Raw genomic sequence first — 24,316 nt, 5'->3', positions numbered from 1 at the left:
TATATATAACATATATAATATGCATATATATGTGAAATATATATAATATGTATATGTTATATATATATATGGAATTATACAATATGTACTCTTCTGTGTTTGGCTTCCTTTGCTTAACTTTATGTTTGTGAGATTTTTCTGTGGTGCCTATACATAGTCAAAGCTTTGCTGCATTGTATTCCATCAGATGAATACCTCACAGCTTACTTCTCTTTTCTTTTTTTTTCTTCAATATATGAAATTTATTGTCAAATTGGTTTCCATACAACACCCAGTGCTCATCCCAAAAGGTGCCCTCCTCAATACCCATCACCCACCCTCCCCTCCCTCCCACCCCCCATCAACCCTCAGTTTGTTCTCAGTTTTTAACAGTCTCTTATGCTTTGGCTCTCTCCCACTCTAACCTCTTTTTTTTTTCCTTCCCCTCCCCCATGGGTTTCTGTTAAGTTTCTCAGGATCCACATAAGAGTGAAACCATATGGTATCTGTCTTTCTCTGTATGGCTTATTTCACTTAGCATCACACTCTCCAGTTCCATCCGCGTTGCTACAAAGGGCCATATTTCGTTCTTTCTCATTGCCACGTAGTACTCCATTGTGTATATAAACCACAATTTCTTTATCCATTCATCAGTTGATGGACATTTAGGCTCTTTCCATAATTTGGCTATTGTTGAGAGTGGTGCTATGAACATTGGGGTACAAGTGGCCCTATGCATCAGTATTCCTGTATCCCTTGGGTAAATTCCTAGCAGTGCTATTGCTGGGTCATAGGGTAGGTCTATTTTTAATTTTCTGAGGAACCTCCACACTGTTTTCCAGAGTGCCTGCACCAATTTGCATTCCCACCAACAGTGCAAGAGGGTTCCCGTTTCTTCACATCCTCTCCAGCATCTATAGTCTCCTGATTTGTTCATTTTGGCCACTCTGACTGGAGTGAGGTGATATCTGAGTGTGGTTTTGATTTGTATTTCCCTGATGAGGAGCGACGTTGAGCATCTTTTCATGTGCCTGTTGGCCATCCGGATGTCTTCTTTAGAGAAGTGTCTATTTATGTTTTCTGCCCATTTCTTCACTGTGTTATTTGTCTTTCAGGTGTGGAGTTTGGTGAACTCTTTATAGATTTTGGATACTAGCCCTTTGTCCGATATGTCATTTGCAAATATCTTTTCCCATTCTGTTGGTTGCCTTTTAGTTTTGTTGGTTGTTTCCTTTGCTGTGCAGAAGCTTTTTATCTTCATAAGGTTCCAGAAATTCATTTTTGCTTTTAATTCCCTTGCCTTTGGGGATGTGTCGAGTAAGAGATTGCTACGGCTGAGGTCAGAGAGGTCTTTTCCTGCTTTCTCCTCTAAGGTTTTGATGGTTTCCTGTCTCACATTCAGGTCCTTTATCCATTTTGAGTTTATTTTTGTGAATGGTGTAAGAAAGTGGTCTAGTTTCAGGCTTCTGCATGTTGCTGTCCAGTTCTCCCAGCACCATTTGTTAAAGAGGCTGTCTTTTTTCCATTGGATGTTCTTTCCTGCTTTGTCAAAGATGAGTTGGCCATACGTTTGTGGGTCTAGTTCTGGGGTTTCTATTCTATTCCATTGGTCTATGTGTCTGTTTTGGTGCTGATACCATGCTGTCTTGATGATGACAGCTTTGTAGTAGAGGCTAAAGTCTGGGATTGTGATGCCTCCTGCTTTGGTCTTCTTCTTCAAAATTCCTTTGGCTATTCGGGGCCTTTTGTGGTTCCATATGAATTTTAGGATTGCTTGTTCTAGTTTCGAGAAGAATGCTGGTGCAATTTTGATTGGGATTGCATTGAATGTGTAGATAGCTTTGGGTAGTATTGACATTTTAACAATATTTATTCTTCCAATCCATGAGCAGGGAATGTCTTTCCATTTCTTTATATCTTCTTCAATTACCTTCATAAGCTTTCTATAGTTTTCAGCATACAGATCTTTTACATCTTTGGTTAGATTTATTCCTAGGTATTTTATGCTTCTTGGTGCAATTGTGAATGGGATCAGTTTCTTTATTTGTCTTTCTGTTGCTTCATTGTTAGTGTATAAGAATGCAAGTGATTTCTGTACATTGATTTTGTATCCTGCAACTTTGCTGAATTCATGTATCAGTTCTAGCAGACTTTTGGTGGAGTCTATCGGATTTTCCACGTATAATATCATGTCATCTGCAAAAAGCGAAAGCTTAACTTCATCTTTGCCAATTTTGATGCCTTTGATTTCCTTTTGTTGTCTGATTGCTGATGCTAGAACTTCCAACACTATGTTAAACAACAGCGGTGAGAGTGGGCATCCCTGTCTTGTTCCTGATCTCAGGGAAAAAGCTCTCAGTTTTTCCCCGTTGAGGATGATGTTAGCTGTGGGCTTTTCATAAATGGCTTTTATGATGTTTAAGTATATTCCTTCTATCCCGACTTTCTCAAGGGTTTTTATTAAGAAACGGTGCTGAATTTTGTCAAAGGCCTTTTCTGCATCGATTGACAGGATCATATGGTTCTTATCTTTTCTTTTATTAATGTAATGTATCACGTTGATCGATTTGCAAATGTTGAACCAGCCCTGCATCCCAGGAATGAATCCCACTTGATCATGGTGAATAATTCTTTTTATATGCCGTTGAATTCGATTTGCTAGTATCTTATTGAGAATTTTTGCATCCATATTCATCAGGGATATTGGCCTGTAGTTCTCTTTTTTTTACTGGGTCTCTGTGTGGTTTAGGAATCAAAGTAATACTGGCTTTATAGAATGAGTCTGGAAGTTTTCCTTCCCTTTCTATTTCTTGGAATAGCTTGAGAAGGATAGGTATTATCTCTGCTTTAAACGTCTGGTAGAACTCCCCTGGGAAGCCATCTGGTCCTGGACTCTTATTTGTTGGGAGATTTTTGATAACCGATTCAATTTCTTCGCTGGTTATGGGTCTGTTCAAGCTTTCTATTTCCTCCTGATCGAGTTTTAGAAGCGTGTGGGTGTTTAGGAATTTGTCCATTTCTTCCAGGTTGTCCAATTTGTTGGCATATAATTTTTCATAGTATTCCCTGATAATTGTTTGTATCTCTGAGGGATTGGTTGTAATAATTCCATTTTCATTCATGATTTTATCTATTTGGGTCATCTTCCTTTTCTTTTTGAGAAGCCTGGCTAGAGGTTTATCAATTTTGTTTATTTTTTCAAAAAACCAACTCTTGGTTTCGTTGATCTGCTCTATAGTTTTTTTAGATTCTATATTGTTTATTTCTGCTCTGATCTTTATTATTTCTCTTCTTCTGCTGGGTTTAGGCTGCCTTTGCTGTTCTGCTTCTAGTTCCTTTAGGTGTGCTGTTAGATTTTGTATTTGGGATTTTTCTTGTTTCTTGAGATAGGCCTGGATTGCAATGTATTTTCCTCTCAGGACTGCCTTCGCTGCGTCCCAAAGCATTTGGATTGTTGTATTTTCATTTTTGTTTGTTTCCATATATTTTTTGATTTCTTCTCTAATTGCCTGGTTGACCCACTCATTCGTTAGTAGGGTGTTCTTTAACCTCCATGCTTTTGGAGGTTTTCCAGACTTTTTTCTGAGGTTGATTTCAAGCTTCATAGCATTGTGGTCTGAAAGTAAGCATGGTATAATTTCAATTCTTGTATACTTATGAAGGGCTGTTTTGTGACCCAGTATATGATCTATCTTGGAGAATGTTCCATGTGCACTCGAGAAGAAAGTATATTCTGTTGCTTTGGGATGCAGAGTTCTAAATCTATCTGTCAAGTCCATCTGATCCAATGTCTCATTCAGGGCCCTTGTTTCTTTATTGACCGTGTGTCTAGATGATCTATCCATTTCTGTAAGTGGAGTGTTAAAGTCCCCTGCAATTACCACATTCTTATCAATAAGGTTGCTTATGTTTATGAGTAATTGTTTTATATATTTGGGGGCTCTGGTATTTGGCACATAGACATTTATAATTGTTAGCTCTTCCTGATGGATAGACCCTGTAATTATATATAATGCCCTTCTTCATCTCTTGTTACAGCCTTTAATTTAAAGTCTAGTTTGTCTGATATAAGTGTGGCTACTCCAGCTTTCTTTTGGCTTCCAGTCGCATGATAAATAGTTCTCCATCCCCTCACTCTCAATCTGAAGGTGTCCTCAGATCTAAAATGAGTCTCTTGTAGATAGCAAATAGATAGGTCTTGTTTTTTTATCCATTCTGATACCCTGTGTCTTTTGGTTGGCGCATTTAGTCCATTTACATTCAGTGTTATTATAGAAAGATACGGATTTAGAGTCATTGTGATGTCTTAATGTTTTATGCTTGTAGCGATGTCTCTGGTACTTTGTCTCACAGGATCCCCCTTAAGACCTCTTGTAGGGCTGGTTTAGTGGTGACAAATTCCTTCAGTTTTTGTTTGTTTGGGAAGACCTTTATCTCTTCTTCTATTCTAAATAACAGACTTGCTGGATAAAGGATTCTCAGCTGCATATTTTTTCTGTTCAACACATTGAAGATCTCGTGCCAATCATTTCTGGCCTGCCAAGTTTCAGTAGAGAGATCAGTCATGAGTCTTATAGGTCTCCCTTTATATGTTAGGGCACGTTTATCCCTTGCTGCTTTCAGAATTTTCTCTTTATCCTTGTATTTTGCCAGTTTCACTATGATATGTTGTGCAGAAGATCGATTCAAGTTACGTTTGAAGGGAGTTCTCTGTGCCTCTTGGATTTCAATGCCTTTTTCCTTCCCCAGTTCAGAGAAGTTCTCAGCTATGATTTCTTCAAGTACCCCTTCAGCACCTTTCCCTCTCTCTTCCTCCTCTGGGATACCAATTTGGGTATATTGTTTCTTTTTAGTGTATCACTTACTTCTCTAATTTCCCCTCATGCTCCTGGATTTTTTTATCTCTCTTTTTCTCAGCTTCCTCTTTTTCCATACATTTATTTTCTAGTTCACCTATTCTCTCCTCTGCCTCTTCCATCGGAGCCATGGTGGTTTCCATTTTGTTTTGCATTTCTTTTAAAGCGTTTTTCAGCTCCTCCTGACTGTTCCTTAGTCCCTTGATGTCTGTAGCAAGAGATTCTCTGCTGTCCTCTATACTGTTTTCAAGCCCAGCGATTAATTTTATGACTATTATTCTAAATTCACTTTCTGTTATATTATTTAAATCCTTTTTGATCAGTTCATTAGCTGTTGTTATTTCCTGGAGATTCTTCTGAGGGGAATTCTTCCGTTTTGTCATTTTGTATAGTCCCTGGAGTGGTGCGGTGGATCTGCAGGGCACTTCCCCTGTGCTGTGGTGTATAACTGGAGTTGGTGGGCAGAGCCGCAGTTGGGCCTAATGTCTGCCCCCAGCCCACCGCTGGGGCCACAGTCAGCCTGGTGTGTGCCTTCTCTTCCCCTCTCCTACGGGCGGGGTTCACTGTGGGGTGGCGTGCCCCCTCTGGGCTACTTGCACCCTGCCAGGCTTGTGGTGCTGGGGATCTGGCATATTAGCTGGGGTGGGTAGGCAAGGTGCACGGGGGCAGGAGGAGTAGGCTTAGCTCACTTCTCCTTAGGTGATCCACTTCAGGAGGGGCCCTGTGTCAGTGGGAGGGAGTCAGACCCGCTGCTGGATGGTTGGCTGCGGAGAAGCACAGTGTTGGGTGTTTGTCTGGAGCAAGCAAGTTCCCTGGCAGGAACTGGTTCCCTTTGGGATTTTGGCTGGGGGATGGGCGAGGGAGATCGCGCTGTTTGTTCCCCAAAAAACTGAGCTCTGTCTTCTGGGGGCTCAGCAACTCTCCCTCCTTTTGTCCCCCAGACTTCCCGCTTTCTGAGCAGAGCTGTTAACTTATGACCTCCCAGATGCCAAGTCCCGCTTGCTGTCAGAACACACTGGGTCCGGCCCCTCCGCTTTTGCAAGCCAGACTCGGGGGCTCTGCTTGACTGGCGTGCCGGCCCTCTGCCCCGGCTCCCTCCTGCCAGTCTGTGTAGCGCGCACTGCCTGTCTGCCCTTCCTCCCCTCTTCCGTGGGCCTCTCGTCTGCGCTTGGCTCTGGCGACTCCGTTCTGCTAATCCTCTGGTGGTTTTCTGGGTTAGTTAGGCAGGTGTAGGTGGAATCTAAGTGATCAGCAGGACTCACGGTGAGCCCAGCGTCCTCCTACGCCGCCATCTTCCTAGAACCTCCCAATTTTTTATTTTTAAACCTTACTTCTCTTTTCTGTTATTGATAGACTTATGGATTGTTTCTAGGTTTGGTTATTAAAAATAATGCTGTTATTCACATTCTTATGTTTTTCTTTTTGTGAATACACACACACACACAGAGACACACTTCTGTTTTGTATATACTAGAGTTGCTGGGTCATAGAATATGTATATGTTCAGCCTTAATTGACACTGCTGGCTAGTTTTTCAGAGAGATTTTGCAAATTTACCTTTCATTAGCAATATGTGGGAATCCCAGTTGCTTCACATTCACATTAATAATTGGTATTATCAGTCTTTTTAATTTTAGCACATTCTCCTAGGTGTGTGTAGTAGTCTTAATTTAAAAAGAAAATTTGTACTTCCCTCATGACTAATATGATTGAGCACTTTTTGTTTATTGGTCACTTGGATCTCTATATTTGTGAAGTGTCTAGGTTTCTTGCTCATGTTTCTATTTGTGTGAGTGTTCTTTACTTATTGGGTTTTAGGAATTCATTATATAGTTTGGATAAGAACCCTTTTTGCATGCACTACTATAAAAAAATCTTCTTATACTTTGTGACTTTATAATGTCTTCTGATTTGCCAAAATTGTAAGGTATTTTCCTTTTTGTCCTTTAGTCTATGGCTAGTGACTTGGGTACTTTAAAAAATTATCTGTCTACCCCAAGGACCTGAAGATATTATTCTATCCTATCTCCTATAAAATTATCATCTAGCATTCAAATTTAAACTTAAAATTCACCTGGAATCGAGCGCACGCGCGTGCGCCCACATGTGTGTGTGAGAGAGAGAGAGAGAGAGGATTCAGAGGACAAGTTGATTTATTTGTATATGCATATCTAATTAATCCAGAACCATTTATTTAAAGAATCATCCTTTCTGAAATGTTCTCTAGCACTACTTTTGAAATATACTGGTAACAATTTAATTATGGAAAGTGAAAGGAGGGGAATATACTGGGCAGTTATTATTTTTGGCTGGCTAAAATCTGAGCCTCTTCTAAAGATTATAGAATCATACACTTTAAAATGTAGACTTCTCATCCAATAAAAATGATAGCCATATAATTCTTTATGAGGAAGATGTAGGCATGTGACTTATGCTTTGCTGATCACATTCAATAAACCACGATTTGAATCAGACTTCAGTCACTTGAAGATGCAGAGACTACAACAGAATTCATTTTGAAGATATGTGTCACCACATGCAGCATAAAATAGGTTTTTGCAAAGTTACTAATGTTCAGAGATTGTATTTGGTAAAGTAAGTAATTACACCATAGAATATAAAAAATGAAATTCTCAAGATTGCAGCTGAGGATGGTAATTGCGACAAATAGATGGTGGTTTTAACTCTTGGTTTAACCATTTCTTATCTGTGTGATCTTAGGATCTTCTAAGTCCAGTTTTACTGATTTTAAAATTTCAGAATGAGAATACTAGTACAAATTTTTAGTGATTTGGTAAGGATTAATAATGAAGGATATGAAACATCAGGGTCATTGACATGCTATGCAGTCAAACACAAAATAGTTGCTCAACAAATGGTATCTTTGTTGGTCAAGATCTTAATCAAAATGATGGGACACCTAGGTGGCTCAGTTGGTTAAATGTCCGACTTCGGCTCAGGTCATGATTTCGCAGTTCTCGAGTTGGAGTCCCACACTGGGCTCTGTGCTGATAACTCAGAGCCTGGAGCCTGCTTCAGATTCTGTGTGTGTGTCTCTCTCTCCTTCTACTCCTCCCCCGCTCACTCTCTGTCCTTCTCTCAAAAATAAACATAAAAAAAAAAAGATCTTAATCAAAATGAAAATGTGGTTTCAATTACCTTATCAATATAAGGGAATTTTCATTTAGTTGTTGCTAAGAAAAATCCCAAAGAACTGGCCACCTTATCCTTGGTCATTAAATTAACCAATTTATAATACTTACAAGAAGCACAACAAAAGATTTAAGAATACTCAGCTCAAATTCATTATAATTACTGGGTATAACAATCTCTTAGGTGATTTGCAAGTATTTTTCTTCATGTATTTTTCATAATACTGACTGAATTCCTAGTTTAGTTCACTTTAGTTAAAAAATTTTTGAAGCAAATACTTATACTGGTATTATAAATGTGATAAAGCTCATTATAAGATGTACAAAAAAAGCAGATAGGTTCAAAGTTCAAAAAAAAATCCTAAATTTCACGACTCAAAATAATTGAATTTTAACCTTGAGTCATCATTGTTTTAGACATCTTACTAAATATATATGCAGACAGACAAATGTATACTTTTCTCTCTCCATGTCTCAAGAATGTGTATGTGTGTGTATATATATACATGTACATGTATATATATACGTATATATATATACATGTATATATACACGTATATATATACATGTACATGTATATATATACGTGTGTATATATATATATACATGTACATGTATATATATACATGTACATGTATATATATGTATATATGTATTTCACATAAGAGCCATAGAATAATTTAATAACACTAAAAATATGCTCTTTTAAAGTAAAATGTATACAATTGTACTTAATTGAAACAAGAAGTTGAAGTGGAATTGCTGGAATCAACAAATTTCAGATAAAGGATAAGGTTTCTTTATCAGAAGAGTTATTAGCCCCTAACACTATTCTTTTTTTTCTTCAAAGATTTTATTTCAGTTCAAGTTAGTTAACATACAATGCAATATTAGTTTCAGGAGTAGAATTTAGTGATTCATCACTTACATATAAAGCCAGTGCTCATTCCAGCAAGTTCCCCCCTTAATGCCCATTACCCATCTAGCCCATGTCCCCACCCACCTCCATTTCCATCAACCCTCTGTTCTCTATAGCTGAGTCTCTTATGGTTTGCCTCCCTTTCTGTTTTTTTATCTTATTTTTCCTTCCCTTCTTCTCTGTTCATCTGTTTTGTTTCTTAAATTCCACATGAGTGAAATTCTATGGCATTTGTCTTTCTCGGACTGACTTATTTCGCTTAGCATAATACACTCTAGGAACACTATTCTAATGTTAACTAAAACAGATTAGGAAATCCATTAAGACATTTGAATCATTTTTTTTCTTAATCATATAACATGGTTTTAAACTAATGGTAAAGACTGACTCTGTTTTGAAAGTTAGAGTGATTAATACAGTGATTCTTTGTCGCATCTCTTTCTCTTGAATCTCCTGATTTAGATTTATGCTATTTTTACTTTCTTAGAAATATTAGAAGGTTTTTATTATATTTCAGAACCATCATCTCCCAGCCATTCTGTTTCAACTCTATATTTTATAGTCAATGTTAATTCTTAATCCTTTCAAGCCAACTTCTTCCTTCTGAGATTTTGTATTTGGTTTTTCCTTTGCTCATCAATGTTTCAATAGTACGTTCAAGAAAGCCCAGGGAGCTTGTGTGCTTGGGAAAGTCTGCTATTTGCTCCTCTATTTGAGTAACCAGTGGGTCACAATTATGATATTGGGTCATGATGTTTACCCCTGGATTTTTCTGGGGACATTTTCCACTACTTCTAGCTTTTAAAGTTACTAATGAGTAACATTGAATAACTGTTGAGTGTGAAGCCAACTTGATTTCTTTTTCTTCTTAAATGTCAACTTATATTTCCTGCTAGGATGCTTCGAGAATTCTAACTTTATCTTTGAAATTTAGTAACTTAACGAGAATATGAGTCTTGTTTATTCTTCAAACTTTTTTCATGTTGGAAAGCATATTTTACATTTTTTATTTCAGTTTTGTTCTACATTTAGAGAAATGCTTCTGTATTATTTCTCTGTGTACCTTTTCTGTTGTTTTTTTTTTAAATGAAAGATGTCATTTATCTGTCCTTTACATTTAATTTCTTTCAATTTGCTATAAGTCTGTTGCCATATTTTGCCCTCTTTGCTTTTCTAGGCACTTAAAGACATTCTCCATGCTATTGTTTTCAATTTTTAAGTTTTTTTATTTCTATTTTTAATTTACTGATTAGATCTATAATGATGAAAATATTTTTGTTCTCACTTTTCCTCTTTAGCTCTTCAGCTACCCTTTCTGTTTTATCATTTTGTCTTTGAGCTCTCATTTTATTGAATTCATTTTCTTTAAAGTTCTTTAAAAAATTTTTTTAATGTTTATTTTTGAGAGGAAGAGAGAGAGACAGAGCACAGGTGGGGGAGGGTCAGAGAGAGAAGGAGACAGAGAATCCAAAGCAGGCTCCAGGCTCTGAGCTGTCAGCCCAGGGCCTGACGTGGGGCTGGAACTCACGAACCACAGGATTATGACCTGAGCCTAAATTGGTTGCTTAACCGACTGAGCCATCCAGGCACAATTTTAAAGTCTTCTACTGTATAAAGTACTTTTGGGAAATTAATTTTGTATATTTATTTTTATTTATTTTTTATTTTTAATATTGAAGTATATTTGTCACCAATGTTATATTAGTTTCAGGTGTACACCATAGTGATTTGGCAATTCTATCCCTCATGCTCATCATGATAAGTGCCGTCACCATCTGTCACCCTACAATGTTATTACAATCTTATTGACTATATTCCCATGCTGTACTTTTCAGTACAGCATGGGAATATATTTATTTCCCATGAGTTATTTATTTTGTAACTAGAATTTTGTACCTCTTAATCCCCTTCACCTGTTTTACTCATCTCCCTGCCTTCTCCCCCTCTGGCAATTACCAATTTCCTCTCTGTTTTTGTGAGTCTATCTCTATTTTTTGTTTTTGTTTTGTTTTTTGTTTTTTTGGGGTGTGTGTGTGTTTGTTTTGTTTTTTATATTCACATATAAGTGAAATCATATGGTTTTTGTCTGTGTGTGCCTAACTCAATTTTGTTTTCTTTATGACTAGATATTTCATGTGTCATTCACATGCTAAGATTTTTTTTTAAACTGTAGTCTGCTTTATTTCTGTAACACGTGTTTTTATCTAGTTCATGGTTGACAGGGAACTCTGGAAGTTTTTTTTAATTACATAGTGTGGGTAAATTAGCTTTGCCATATTTCCTTTCTTTTGGAGAGTTGATTCATTTGCTAATGTAGGTGCTGCATTTTGAAGACTGGTTATTAATTCTGTCCATCGTTTGGAAGCCTGAGAGTTCAAGGGTAGGGCAAGGAGATATTTAACCCTCATTCAGGATAACTCGGGCTTGGCTTTCTCTCTAAAGTCCTACAAATGTCTCCTACCAGCGCCTACTTCCATTAATTTTGGTTATCTTTTCCAAGTGAAGATGATAAGCCCTAGTGTCTATTCTGGACTCTTTGAAATCCCTCAGGATTGTGTAGGGGCTTTTAATATGGAAAATCTTCCCCTGTTTTTTTATATAGCTGCCTACTCACCTCTTCAGTTTGCTTTTCTTCAAATTGGAGGATATTAGTAGCATTTATAGGATTTTTTCAACCCATTTTCTTTCCTTAGTAATGTTTTTGGAGAATGGGGATCTGTTTGGAGTCTTGTACCACATACTGTTTATAGTCTTTATTTATCATATATATTATAAATATTCATAGGTTTTCTGTGGATATATTAATACTTTTGATTATGTGACTCTGTCTGAAATGTCCCAGGTGTAAGGCAGTATACAGTTTATGCCTGTATTTTTAAAATTCAGAAAAGTTCTAAATTTCTACTTTATTTTCCTCTCTATGTTTCCATTGTCCAGCTTATGTAGAGAAAAGCTACTCCCTTCCCTTTGTTTACTTTCTGCTAGTGAATCTGAGACTGTTTTCTTTTGCTTACTCCTTTTTAAAATTGCCAGAATCCAAAAGGCTGGGCTATGACTTCATACTGTACTTTATAAGGCAGATAACTATTCAAAGTAGGAATTACATAAAAGCAAATATACTCATTCAGTGAAAGTTCATTTTTAACTATCTTGCAATTATTTACCAGGAACGTAAGTCTATCATATTTTAATTTAAAAAAAATAATAGTGCTCTAGGGGCTCCCGCAAGGCTCAGGTGTTTGAGCATCTGACTCTTGATTTTGGCTCAGGTCATGATCCCATGGTCATGAGATCAAGCCCCTCATGGGGCTCTGTGCTGAGTATGTGGCCTGCTTAAGATTCTCTCTGTCTCTCCCTCTGCCCCTCTCCCCTGCTTGTGTGCTCTCTTTCTCTGAAGTAAAAAATAAGTATATAAATATACATATATATGTATATATATATAAAATAGTGCTCTAGATACCAACTAGCTTTCTCTTCTCAGGGTTTATTGTAATCAAACCGGTTTAAAATAGAAATTTCCATTCTTTTTGAATAAGTTTATGTGTTAGTTTTCCTACATTTTATATAAGCACTGTTTTTGGAATAATGATATTTTACTCCTTAGTGAAATGACCCAGTCCTGCAATTGTTAGTGCAAATACAGTTAGTTGTTGGGGAAGTGCATGGTTCTCTATACATTATTTCAGCCAGTAGCTGTGTTTTGTCCTTATTTAAAGAGCCCATAGACATACACACACATAGACACACAGCCAAAACAGTTTTGCTTTTTTTTTTTTAGATTACCCGAGTAATAGAGCAAAACATTTGACAGTGGATACTGTAAACTTCACCTCTAATACAAGGAATGCAATTTGTGATTCTTAACAAACTCTAAGTGGGCTTTTAAAAACAGATTCTCAATAGTTAAATCAGGACCATATAAGTGCTAAAATGAAGTATTTTATATTCCTTCTTTAAGTGATGTAATTATTTTATATGAAATATTTTAAAGAAAATATTCATTGTCTCTATGTTTCTGTACCAAAAAAAAAAAAAGGTAAATGAAGAGTATGTTTCACTAAAAGTCACATGATGTAAATTCAAGAAACATTGTCCATTTTTGCATGAAATAGAAACATTTTCAATGAAATTAAACATATCCAGTAAATGTTTTTGGAAAATAGTTTGATCCAGATTATATTTTCTTTTTTTTTTTTTTTAATTTTTTTTTTCAACGTTTATTTACTTTTGGGACAGAGAGAGACAGAGCATGAACGGGGGAGGGGCAGAGAGAGAGGGAGACACAGAATCGGAAACAGGCTCCAGGCTCTGAGCCATCAGCTCAGAGCCCGACGCGGGGCTCGAACTCACGGACCGCGAGATCGTGACCTGGCTGAAATCGGACACTTAACCGACTGCGCCACCCAGGCGCCCCTATATTTTCTTTTTAAGTAGAGACTATTTCTTCATGTTGGATGTAGTACATTTCATGTACCAGCAGGAACAACTGCATTACTTTTGAAAACATGTTATATAACATAAGATTTGCTTATAGAACTAGCGATTATTTTTCTGTGCAGAGAAGGACTTTGAGCATTTTAAAATTTACTACCTTTAGTAAGTGTGGCAACTACTGAAATTTATTAAAATATTTATCATAAACATGTGCTTTTAACAATGCATATTCTTTTTTAAAATTAAATATAGCCCTTGTAATGATATTCCAGGAAATACAAACTGCTAAATATTTTCTTATTTGTTCACTTAATTACCTAAATAAGAACAAATTTCCTAGTTTTCTATTTTACAGATGGGAAGGAAATCCTTTCCTTAGATGTTGCAAACCATTGATTAAATCAACAAGAGACCTGATGTGCTGTACTCTTAGATCTCAGAATTTTTTCTAGAGCTCTTAATTCCTATTAGGAAATATTTTGCATTAATATCTGAACATAATTACATATATTTGACAAAAATGTAAAACTAATCAGTGTCAAGTTATGCATATTTATTGGTCTGGTTTATATTCACTTAGGAGGTAATTTATTTTCTTGTTTTTTATATTTAAGTACTACTAATTGAATCCAAACTTCCATTCCTAAATTGGGACTGTTCTGGAAAGGAGTCACTTATGTACAATTTTCTACTTTTTCAGAGGTGATCTGTTTTTCCTGTTTTTCCTTTCTGCCTACTTCTGTTTGCATCTGCTAATTGCTGGAGAAACATTATACACAGCCATGCTCTCTGTGTTTAATTCACATTCATGATAACTAATCTCAAATGGGCCCTTAATGCTCTCAGCAATCATACTGTTTTTCTCTAGTGCTTTATTTATTTATTTATTTATTTATTTATTTATTTATTATTTTTATTTTTGACAGACACACACACACACACACAGTGCAAGCAGGGGAGGGGCAGAGAAAGAGGGAGATGCAGAATCTGAAGCAGACTCCAGGCTCTGAGCTGTCAGCACAGAGCCTGACGTGGGGCTGCAACTCTTAAGCTGTGAGATCATGACCTAAGCAGAAGTCAGACACTTAATCAACTGAGCCACCCAGGTGCCCTCTGTTTTTCTCTAGTACTTTAATTCTTCTCTCTCTCCTAGATGACTTTTTCATACATTCTGTTTTTCCAGCTCTTAACACCTTTCTCCCCATTCTCTTTACCATCTTCAACTTTCACTTTTCTAGTCAGGAGAGAACTTCTACCACATTCCGTGACCCCAGCTACCCACTTACCTGCATCTGGACACTTATGCTCTACCTTCTCTTCTGCAACTGTGCATGAACTGTCCATGTTCCTTCTACCCCTCTGCTTCTATATAAGATCCTGTCATCTCTAGCTTCCTCAAAGACAGTGTTTTATCAGTGTTCCCCCATTAGATAATGCCTATACATATACAGGGAGAATCATTCTTCTCACATCAGGCCTTTCAAACTCCCTAAACAAAACCTTTACTCTCTCCAATTATAGCCCCACATTTATCCTTTCCTTTACAACTCAACCTCTTAAAAGAGTTTTCTATACTAGCTGTCTCCTATTTCTTTCCCATTTCCTTTTTTTTTAATTTAATTTTTTTAACGTTTATTTATTTTTGAGACAGAGAGAGACAGAGCATAAACAGGGGAAGGGCAGAGAGAGAGGGAGACACAGAATCTGAAATGGGCTCCAGGCTCTGAGCTGTCAGCACAGAGCCCGACGCGGGGCTCGAACTCATGGACCATGAGATCATGACCTGAGCCAAATTCTGACGCTTAACCGACTGAGCCATCCATGCGCCCCATCTTTCCCATTTCCTCTTGACTCCACTCCACATAGTCTTGGATAACCACTGACCTCCACGGTGCCAAATCCAATAGTTTCATGAGTCAGGTGTATCTTGCTTTACTTGTCAGCAGCATTTGAAACCGTTGACCTTCCTCTATCTTGCCTTCTTCACTTTGGCCCTGGGACACCACAAGAAAATCCTCACTAGGCCCAGAAGCGGCCCCAGTGCTCTCTGCCAACCATTGTCATTTCCCTTCTCAAATGAGCCGGTATCCCAACTTTTATGGTAATCACTTGGTAGCTTCTCTTATGGCTCTTCCATCCCACCATGTACTCTTAAAAATTATACTTGAATTTTACCTGTTTTTTGAGCTTCATTAGCGAGGTCATACACAAGGTATTAATTTGTGTCAGGCTCCTTTTATTCAACATTGTGTTGATGAGCTACACTCATATTGTTGGAGTACTGCAGGACTCATTTGCATTGCTTTCCACTGATCCATTGTAGGAATCTCACAGTGTATTCGTTCTATAGCTCACAGACATGTGGGCTCGTATGGGACTCAGTTTCTGCACAATCCAGACTTGTGTGTCCTGGCCTGGCCTTCTAGCCACATTGCCTTAGCAACACTGACCGGTTGGTTGGTGCCATTCCAGAGGAGAAGCCCTCCGTGCTGGCTGGCTTGTGAGGGGGCTGCTGCAATGATGCCCCGCCAGACTCTGCCTTCTCAGGCTGCTACTGGACAAACTCCTGACTCAGCTACTGGGGCAAAGAGTTTACATCTCATCCTAGTGGATTTTGACTGAGGGAAGATGCACAAGAGGAAGAAACTGAAGATAAATTCTTTATTCTTCCAGCCACCAATACACACGTATGTGTGAGATGTGGTTCTCATGTGACCTCTCACAAGACACACTGGGAAATTAAGGCATCAGCTATACTTGCTGCTAAGTAGAGGCCATCTCTGTGACATCTCCCCTATGCTCTTGTCCTCCTTCCTTTATCATTCCCCCTTTTCACTCACCTGTGAGTCTCTGGAGTACATTCCTCAATGAAGTGATAGCACGCATGCTTTTGCCTCAGGCTATATTTTCTGGACAACATAGAAGCTTCCTCCCAGGACCAGCTACAAAATTAATTTATGGACCCCAGAGCAAAATGAAAATATGGGGACCCTTATTCAAAATTATTAAGAAGTTCAAGACAATGACAAAAGGGCATTGAACCAAGTGCAGGAACTTCTAAGCTCTGGGTCCTGTATGACTGCACAGGTCATGTGTCCATGAAGCTGGTCTTGATTCTTCCCATTTCAGGCCCTCTGCCCACCCTGTCAGACTCACGCTTTATCCCCCAATTCTTCATATTCCCTCCTCAGGTTCTTCACTATTACCTGCTTCTCGTGTGTGCTTCTAGAAACCATCTGTCTCATCTATCCATCTATCAATCTACCTATCTATGCATAGATTCCTTTTTAAAAAATGTTTATTTATTTTTGAGAGAGAGAGAGATAGAGAAAGAGCACGAGCGAGCAGGGGAGGGGCAGAGAGAATCTGAAGCAGGTTCTGCCCTGTCAGTACAAATCCTGACGGGCTGGAACCCATGAACTGTGACATCATGACCTGAGCTGAAGTCTGATGCTCAACTGACTGAGCCACCCAGGTGCCCCACATAGATATCCACATAGATTTAAAGGTACTCTAACAACCTGGTGAAAAGTATATACTGGGTTATTGGTGAGAAGGAATTTTTAATGATTAAGCAATATTATACAGTTACACATACTACTGTTAGATAAATGACAACTTAATTATTTAATAAAGTCACATATAAATCACCTATCTACTGCTTTATTCTTTTAAAATAATTTATTTGGATTTTTAGTAAGTCTTGATTAAACACATTTTCCCATACACACTGCATACACATTTCTTTTGTAAGTTTAAATTTAGTTCTTGGCACAGATAGGTATCTCATAAATGGTATTATTCCTGTTTAAGCCCACAGTTTTGTGTCATTTTTTCCCTTTCTCATCACTGTTCCCTCTTAGGAATGCCAAATTAAGCAAATAAAAATACAGGATGTCTAGTTAACTTTGAATTTCAGCTACTAAATAAGTTTTAGTCTAAGAATGTCCTATGAAATATTTGGGATATACTTATATTGAAAAACAACTCATTTTTATTTGAAATTAAAATTTAACTGAGTATTCTGTATTTTGTCTGTCTATTCCACTTTAGATTGTAAGATGTCTGAAATTAGGAGTTATGCATGCTACACATGTATCCTTACTGTGCAAAGAGCAGTGTTAGGGAGTGTCCGGGTGGCTCAGTCGGTTAAGTGTCCAACTCAACTCAGATCGTGATTTCGCCATTTGTGGGTTTGAGCCCTGTGTTGGTCTCTGTGCTGACAGCTCAGAGCCTGGAGCCTGCTTCAGATTCTGTGTCTCCCTCTCTCTGTCCCTGCTCCGTTTATACTCTCTCTCTCTCAAAAATAAAGAAATAAACATTAAAAAAAAACCCTGTTAGGTTCTTAATAAATATTTGATGGGAAATTCTCCTAGGAAACACCCCCCAAATAATCAGATATTTCAAATGTAATTTCCATTGGGACTTTCTGAGCCTAGAAAGGACTTTCTGAGCTCTTTATTAATGAGCACTGCTTGGAAGTTTGTAAGGGACGCTGTACCATAAGGTGCATATACTCACCTTGGTAATTCTACTGGATGCCATCCCAGAAAGGCGGTCACCTAGAAACCGGTTTCTGCCTGTCTTTGCTCCAGGAGATGAATTAATGATGCTTTAGAGATAGAGCTACTGTTTTGCATTGTTCTATGATTTTCTGCTTTCATCTGGGCAAATAATTTAAACTACATACATCTTTCTTTGTCTTTTCTCTTGGGTTGTGACCTTTCTTATGGGGCTTTGGTAAAGAAGAGTAACACTTCACAGAGATGATTGTCACTATAATCATTTAGCTTGTGAGGCAAGAGGCCAAAGAAACAGTACAATAACAACACCTCCTGGAGCTCAGGTAGGTGAATAGGGGGTGAACACGAACTAAAAATTAGGTTTCCTTCAGATCGTGTGTAATTAGCGAAAACGCTGTTCTGTTATAAATGTGGCTCATCAGTTAATTTGGGGAACTTATTTCATAGAAAGAAAAGCATGAGTCAAAGTAGTAAGTTCAGAAATGAGGAGCTGACCCTTTGATTCTTTGAATACAAGTGACTTTCTATGCCCTAAAAGATTACAACCACCCTTTGAGACATCAGAATGGTGTTGCATTTTATCAAGTGATGCTGGGTCAGCCTGAGAGATCTGCATTTGTCTGAGTCTGTCCCTGTAATTGCTGTGAGATTTTGTGTCACAGCTGTCCTGTTTTTCCTTTACACTTCAGTTCAATGTTTGTGATTTCATGTCTGATCTGATTGTTACTGAGCAATTGCCTTGATTGGAGAATTTAATGCTTTGATTAGAATGTTTAAATGTTCTTTTCCTGTGGCCAGATTTCTGTTCCTTCCTATGTCTTATGCCTGGTTCCTTCACACAGGAAGGAATCTTTGAAGTCAGTGGAAGCTCAGCTTAAAGAGGGATACACTGCTCTGTGGGGTGGGTGATGGGGAAGCAAACATGCAGCCCCTGGTTTTCAATTTGTTTGTGACCTAACTGGAAAAAATAACATGATTAGCAGTAAAGAGTGTATTTGGTGAGTTTAAAAGAAATTTTATAATTATTTTATTTTAAATATTTAAATATTTATCTTAAATAAATATTTTAAAAATTTTTTGTTTGTTTTGTTTAATTGTTTGCTTGTTTATTTTGAGAGAAATAGAGCACAAGTGTGGGAGGGGCAGAGAGAGGGAGACACAGAATCCAAAGCAGGCTCCAGGCTCTGAGCTGTCAGCACAGAGCCCGATGCTGGGCTTGAGCCCACAAACCATGAGATCATGACTTGAGCCAAAGTCAGACACTTAACCGACTGAGCCACCAAGGTGCCCCTAAAATAAATTTTAAAACTTGTTCTTAAGAAAATTTCATACAAATTTCTCAGTTACTAAAATGAATGACTACTGAGTATTCACATCAATAAAGCAACTACTTGAATAAAATAAAGGCATGTACATATATTTCTTGCCCAGTTTATCTCTATAACCTCCATACACTCAAATCCAAAATTTTACATGGAATAAGTCTGGTCCTTACAGGGATAACATCTTCAGAATGGGAATATAGTACTTAAGGTACTTAAACCCGCCACTCTTCAGAAAGGAAACTCATTGGAAAATGATCCAGAAAAACACCTTCAGAGATAAAAATCAGAAGGTTTGATAGAAGAAACACCAATTGGTGTATGTGGCATGTAAATAATACATTGATTTATATCCACTTTTATTATTGAGGAAAGCTCATCAAACCTCACTTAATGAATTAGTGTCTCCCTTTTTCTTTTTTTTTTTAATTTGCTTTTAATGTTTATTCATTTTTGAAAGAGAGAGAGAGAGGTAGGGAGAAAGAGAGAGAACCAGCCCATGAGCTGGGGAGGGACAGAGAGAGAGAAAGAGAGAGAGAGAGAGAGAGACAGGATCCAAAGCAGGCTCCAGGCCCTGAGCTGTCAGCACGGAGACCCACACAAACCTCGAACACACGAACCTGTGAGATCATGTCCTGAGCTGAAGTAGGATGCTTAACCGACTGAGCCCCCTAGGAGTCCCTCCCTTTTTCTTTCAATATTTCATTTTCATTACAACAAATCCCTAGCATTTTTGCTTTCTTATATCTTCAAATTAATACTATTAAAATGGAACTCATGAGTTTCTTTTCTTGGAGATATTAAAATTCTCAGCATTTGGAGGACCTGTAACCTTTCTTAAATGGGACCATCTTTTAGCACGAAAAATAATTCTTAGATGGTGCTTTAACTCCTGGTTTCAGTACAAAGACAGATTGTCAGGGTAATAAATTAAAGGCACCTCACTGCAGTTATTTTGGCCAATGTTCTACCACAGGCCCATATTAATATTTTATTCCCTTTAATATTATTACATGATGCAGGCTTTATTTAAATGGATTTGACGGGTCTCTTGGTTGGCTTGACAACCAGAGGGAAAAATTAATGTTCTGCATTTAATCTCAGCTCAAGGCGCTAAATTATTTTGGAGGTCAAAACCGTCATGCATATCATGCTAAATTATTGAATGTAATAACTATTAGCTAGCTGTCTATTTATGGATTTTAAAAATTGTTTACTTCATGCATGTTGGCCTAATTTTTAAGTAAATCTCCCTTAAAATTAAAAAAAATTTTTTATGTGTATCCTAACCCTTGCAATTGTGGTAACTGGACTAATAGAATATGCCAGGTGGCCATCTTATAAATGATGTTTAACTTGCTAAATGTTAATAAAGTGCAGAGAGCATTCTTCCTCTCACTGGCTGCATCTTTACATGAAGTTTAAGTATTCTGAGAGAAATAGTGACTCTGTTATATTGGAAGCTATTATCTTAAGATAAAAAACACAAGATGCACTGCGGGAAAAAAAAAAGATTGTTGAAGGGATTTAGTTGCTGAGGGAACTAGTGAACCATATTCTAATTATTTAAAGAATAATTGAAACGGTATTGAAAAAGGAATTGACATGTAAAGTGATAGGATTGGATTAAAACATATTTTAATGAGAGATCTGACAAATGAAATGTAAAATAGTGTATTTATTATTTAAGTTGGATATGAGTTCCATATCCTCATCCTTTGGTATGATCTAATGTATAAGGTGATTGACATCAGCAGTATTATGCAATGTTTAGGGTGTATGAGAGTACTGTCCTTATTTCCCAGACTTTTTTATAATCAGAGTTATAAAAACTGCATCTTAACAGCAGCATCTTATATCTTTAGATATTAGGAAGGTGGTACAGGGAATTTTGAACAAAGCACCTATAGTCCTGTCACAGTTCTGCCTCTTCTGGATTTTATCTTAACTATAGCTAGCACTTTCTATGTATGAGGCTTTCTGAGGTTAAGCAGTTTTAACTGCTTTACTTAAAGCAACATCAGTCATGGCCAATGGGCCATGATGAAAAGAAGAACTTCAAATAAGAAGGTGATTTTTCTTCCTGGTAATGAATGGCGATGGGCCAAAAAAACTTCCAGTAGTTTCCAGTGCAGGATAACAGCTTATCTGAGTGAGTGTAGGAGCATTTGACCAGCCTGGCTATTGGTACAGGGATTGGACCTCACGGAAAGGGCTGAAGTTGCACTCTTCATCCCATCTCTCTTTCTGTCTTTCCTGTCTTGCTTATAAATTACTTCATTCATCTAAATGAGAGCTTTTTGGAAGGCTGTTAGTTTGTAAATGGCAGGTGTATCTAGTGACCCAAGAGAGTTTCTTGGTGGCATCTAGCCATGTGGAGAGATTATTGAGCAAGGAGTAGTTAGGTGGTTTGAAACTGCTTCTCAGCAGCCCCCGAGGTCAACCAAATGGCTAAACTGAGGAGCAGTTTGGCAGCTAGCCAGGCTATGGGGGTGAAGGAGGAAAAGAGTTTGAATTTTAACCTCCGCACTGCCTGACAGTGAACATCTAGGATCCATGCTGTGATCGTGGTCTGTCACTGGCAGAAGATAAATTTTCTTTCCCTTATCTTCATCCAGTGATTCAATTAATGCAAAACCAAAACAAAACAGCTCCAATTAGTATTTGCTGGGCTGGGGCTTTGGAGCACAGGATTGAATGAGACTTAGTTCCAGCCTAAGAGGAGTTACTGCCTTCTTTAGGCTGTTGTGTTTGTACCTATCCCTCCCTCACCTCAGCCTCTGACAGAGGAGTCCTTGGAGACAGCACCAGGGATAACAACACTAGGGAAAGCTATGGGGATCAGCAGAATGAGCCCCTATGGAGATGGGAATCGGGATTTCCTAACACAGGACAGGAAATACAGAGTCAATAGGAGGATGCACATCTCATCCTGGGACAGAGAGAGCAGCGTTCAGAGTGTGGGAGGCTTTGATATGAATATTGAAGAGGATGTAAACCCTAGGTGAATTGGAAGCTGATGGATCATCATTTCGGCTGTGGTTGTGAGTTTTCAAGAGCTAAGTGTTTCATCTATGATATTTTTGAGTTGGGTGCATTTTTTTAAGACCCCTTATAAAAAAAAGTAAAACTGTCCTTTGCTCTCCATTGCTCTCATTTAAAACTGGAGATACCTTACATTTAGAGGTGACTTCAGGTTTATAAGAACTTGGGTGGGACCCAAAGAAAAAGAAGCAGAGAACTTCCTTTAAATATTTCATTCTACTTACTCCTTACCAGCTGTACTTTCCCGTGATAGAATAAGAATACTAATTTTTTGTGGGAAATAATTAAGGAAAGAAAACGTGTCCTATTCTGTGACTAATGGCAGCTTTTAAAATCACTGTGTAACTTAAAAAAAAAAAAAAGTCCTCCAAAAATACATTTCAAAAAGCAACCTGCTTCCCTCTGCAGTTGGGAAGCATATCACAACAGTTTTTGAGTCAAAGCCTTATAAAAATAAGAAATCTCCATGAAATAAAAATTAAACAAATATTACCAATATTTTATTTTATTTTATATTTTATTTTATTTATTATTATTTTTAAAATTTAAATCCAAGTCGTTTAAAATACAGTGTAGTAATGGTTTCAGGAATAGAACACGGTGATTCATCTTCTACATATGGTACCTAGTGCTCAACCCAACAAGTGCCCTCCTTAATGCCTATCACCCATTTAGCCCATCCCCCTATCCAACTCCCCTCTAACAACCCTCAGCTTGTTCTCTGTGTTGAAGAGTCTCTTATGGTTTGCCTCCCTCTCTGTTTTTACCTTATTTTTCCTTCCTTTCCCCTGTATTCATCTGTTTTGTTTCTTAAATTACACATATGAGTGAAAGCATATGGTATTTGTCTTTCTCTGACTGACTTTCTTTGCTTAGCATGATACACTCTAGTTTCATCCACGTTATTGCAAATGGCAAGATTTCCTTCTTTTTGATTGCCAAGTAGTATTCCATTGTATATATACACCACGTCTTCTTTATCCATTCATCCATCGATGGACATTTAGGCTCTTTCCATACTTTGGCTATTGTCAATAGTGCTGCTATAAACGTTGGGGTGCTGTACCCCTTTAAACAGCATACATGTATCCTTTGAATAAATACCTAGTAGTGCAAATGCTGGATCATAGGAGGTAGTTCTATTTTTAATTTTTTGAGGAACCTGCATACTATTTTCCAGAGTGGCTGCACCAGTTTGTATTCCTACCAGCAGTGCAAAAGGGTTCCCCTTTTTCCACCTCCTTGCCAACATCTAATGTTTCCTGAGTTGTTCATTTTTGCCATTCTGACAGGTATGAGGTGGTATCTCATTGTGGCTTTAATTTGTATTTCCCTGATGATGAGTGATATTGAGCATCTTTTCATGTGTCTGTTAGCCATCTGGATGTCTTCTTTAGAAAAGTATCTGTTCATGTCTTCTGCCCATTCCTGCACTGGATTATTTGCATTTTGGGTGTGGTGTTCGGTAAATTCTTTATAGATTTTGGATACTAACCCTTTATCTGATATGTCATTTGCAGATATCTTCTCCCATTCTGTCAGTTGCAATTTAGTTTTGTTGATTATTTCCTTTGTTGTTCGGAGGCTTTATATCTGGTTGAGGTCCCAATAATTCACTTTTGCTTTTGTTTCCCTTGCCTCTGGAGATGTATTGAGTAAGAAGTTGCTGTGGCTGAAGTCATAGAGGGTACTGCCTATTTTCGCCTCTAGGATTTTGATGGTTTCCTATCTTACTTTTTGGTCTTTCATCCAGTTTGAGTTTATTTTTGTGTATCGTGTAAGAAAGTGGTCCAGTTTCATTTTTCTGCATTTTGCTGTCCAGTTCTCCCAGCACCATTTACTGAATAGGCTGTATTTTTTTCCATTGGATATTCCTTCCTGCTTTGTTGAAGGATTAGTTGGCTGTACATTTTTCAGTCCATTTCTGGGTTCTGTATTCTGTTCCACTGATTTATTTGTCTGTTTTTGTGCCAGAACCATACTGTCTTGATGATTATAGCTTTGTAATATAGCTTGAGGTCTGGAATTGTGATGCCTCCAAGCTTTTCTTTTCTTTTCAACATGGCATTGGCTATCTGGGGTCTTT

The sequence above is a fragment of the Prionailurus bengalensis genome, chromosome B1 (genome assembly GCF_016509475.1).
Source record: "Prionailurus bengalensis isolate Pbe53 chromosome B1, Fcat_Pben_1.1_paternal_pri, whole genome shotgun sequence".
NCBI classification, from domain to species: Eukaryota; Metazoa; Chordata; class Mammalia; order Carnivora; family Felidae; genus Prionailurus; species Prionailurus bengalensis.
This window is presented reverse-complemented; position numbering follows the sequence as displayed.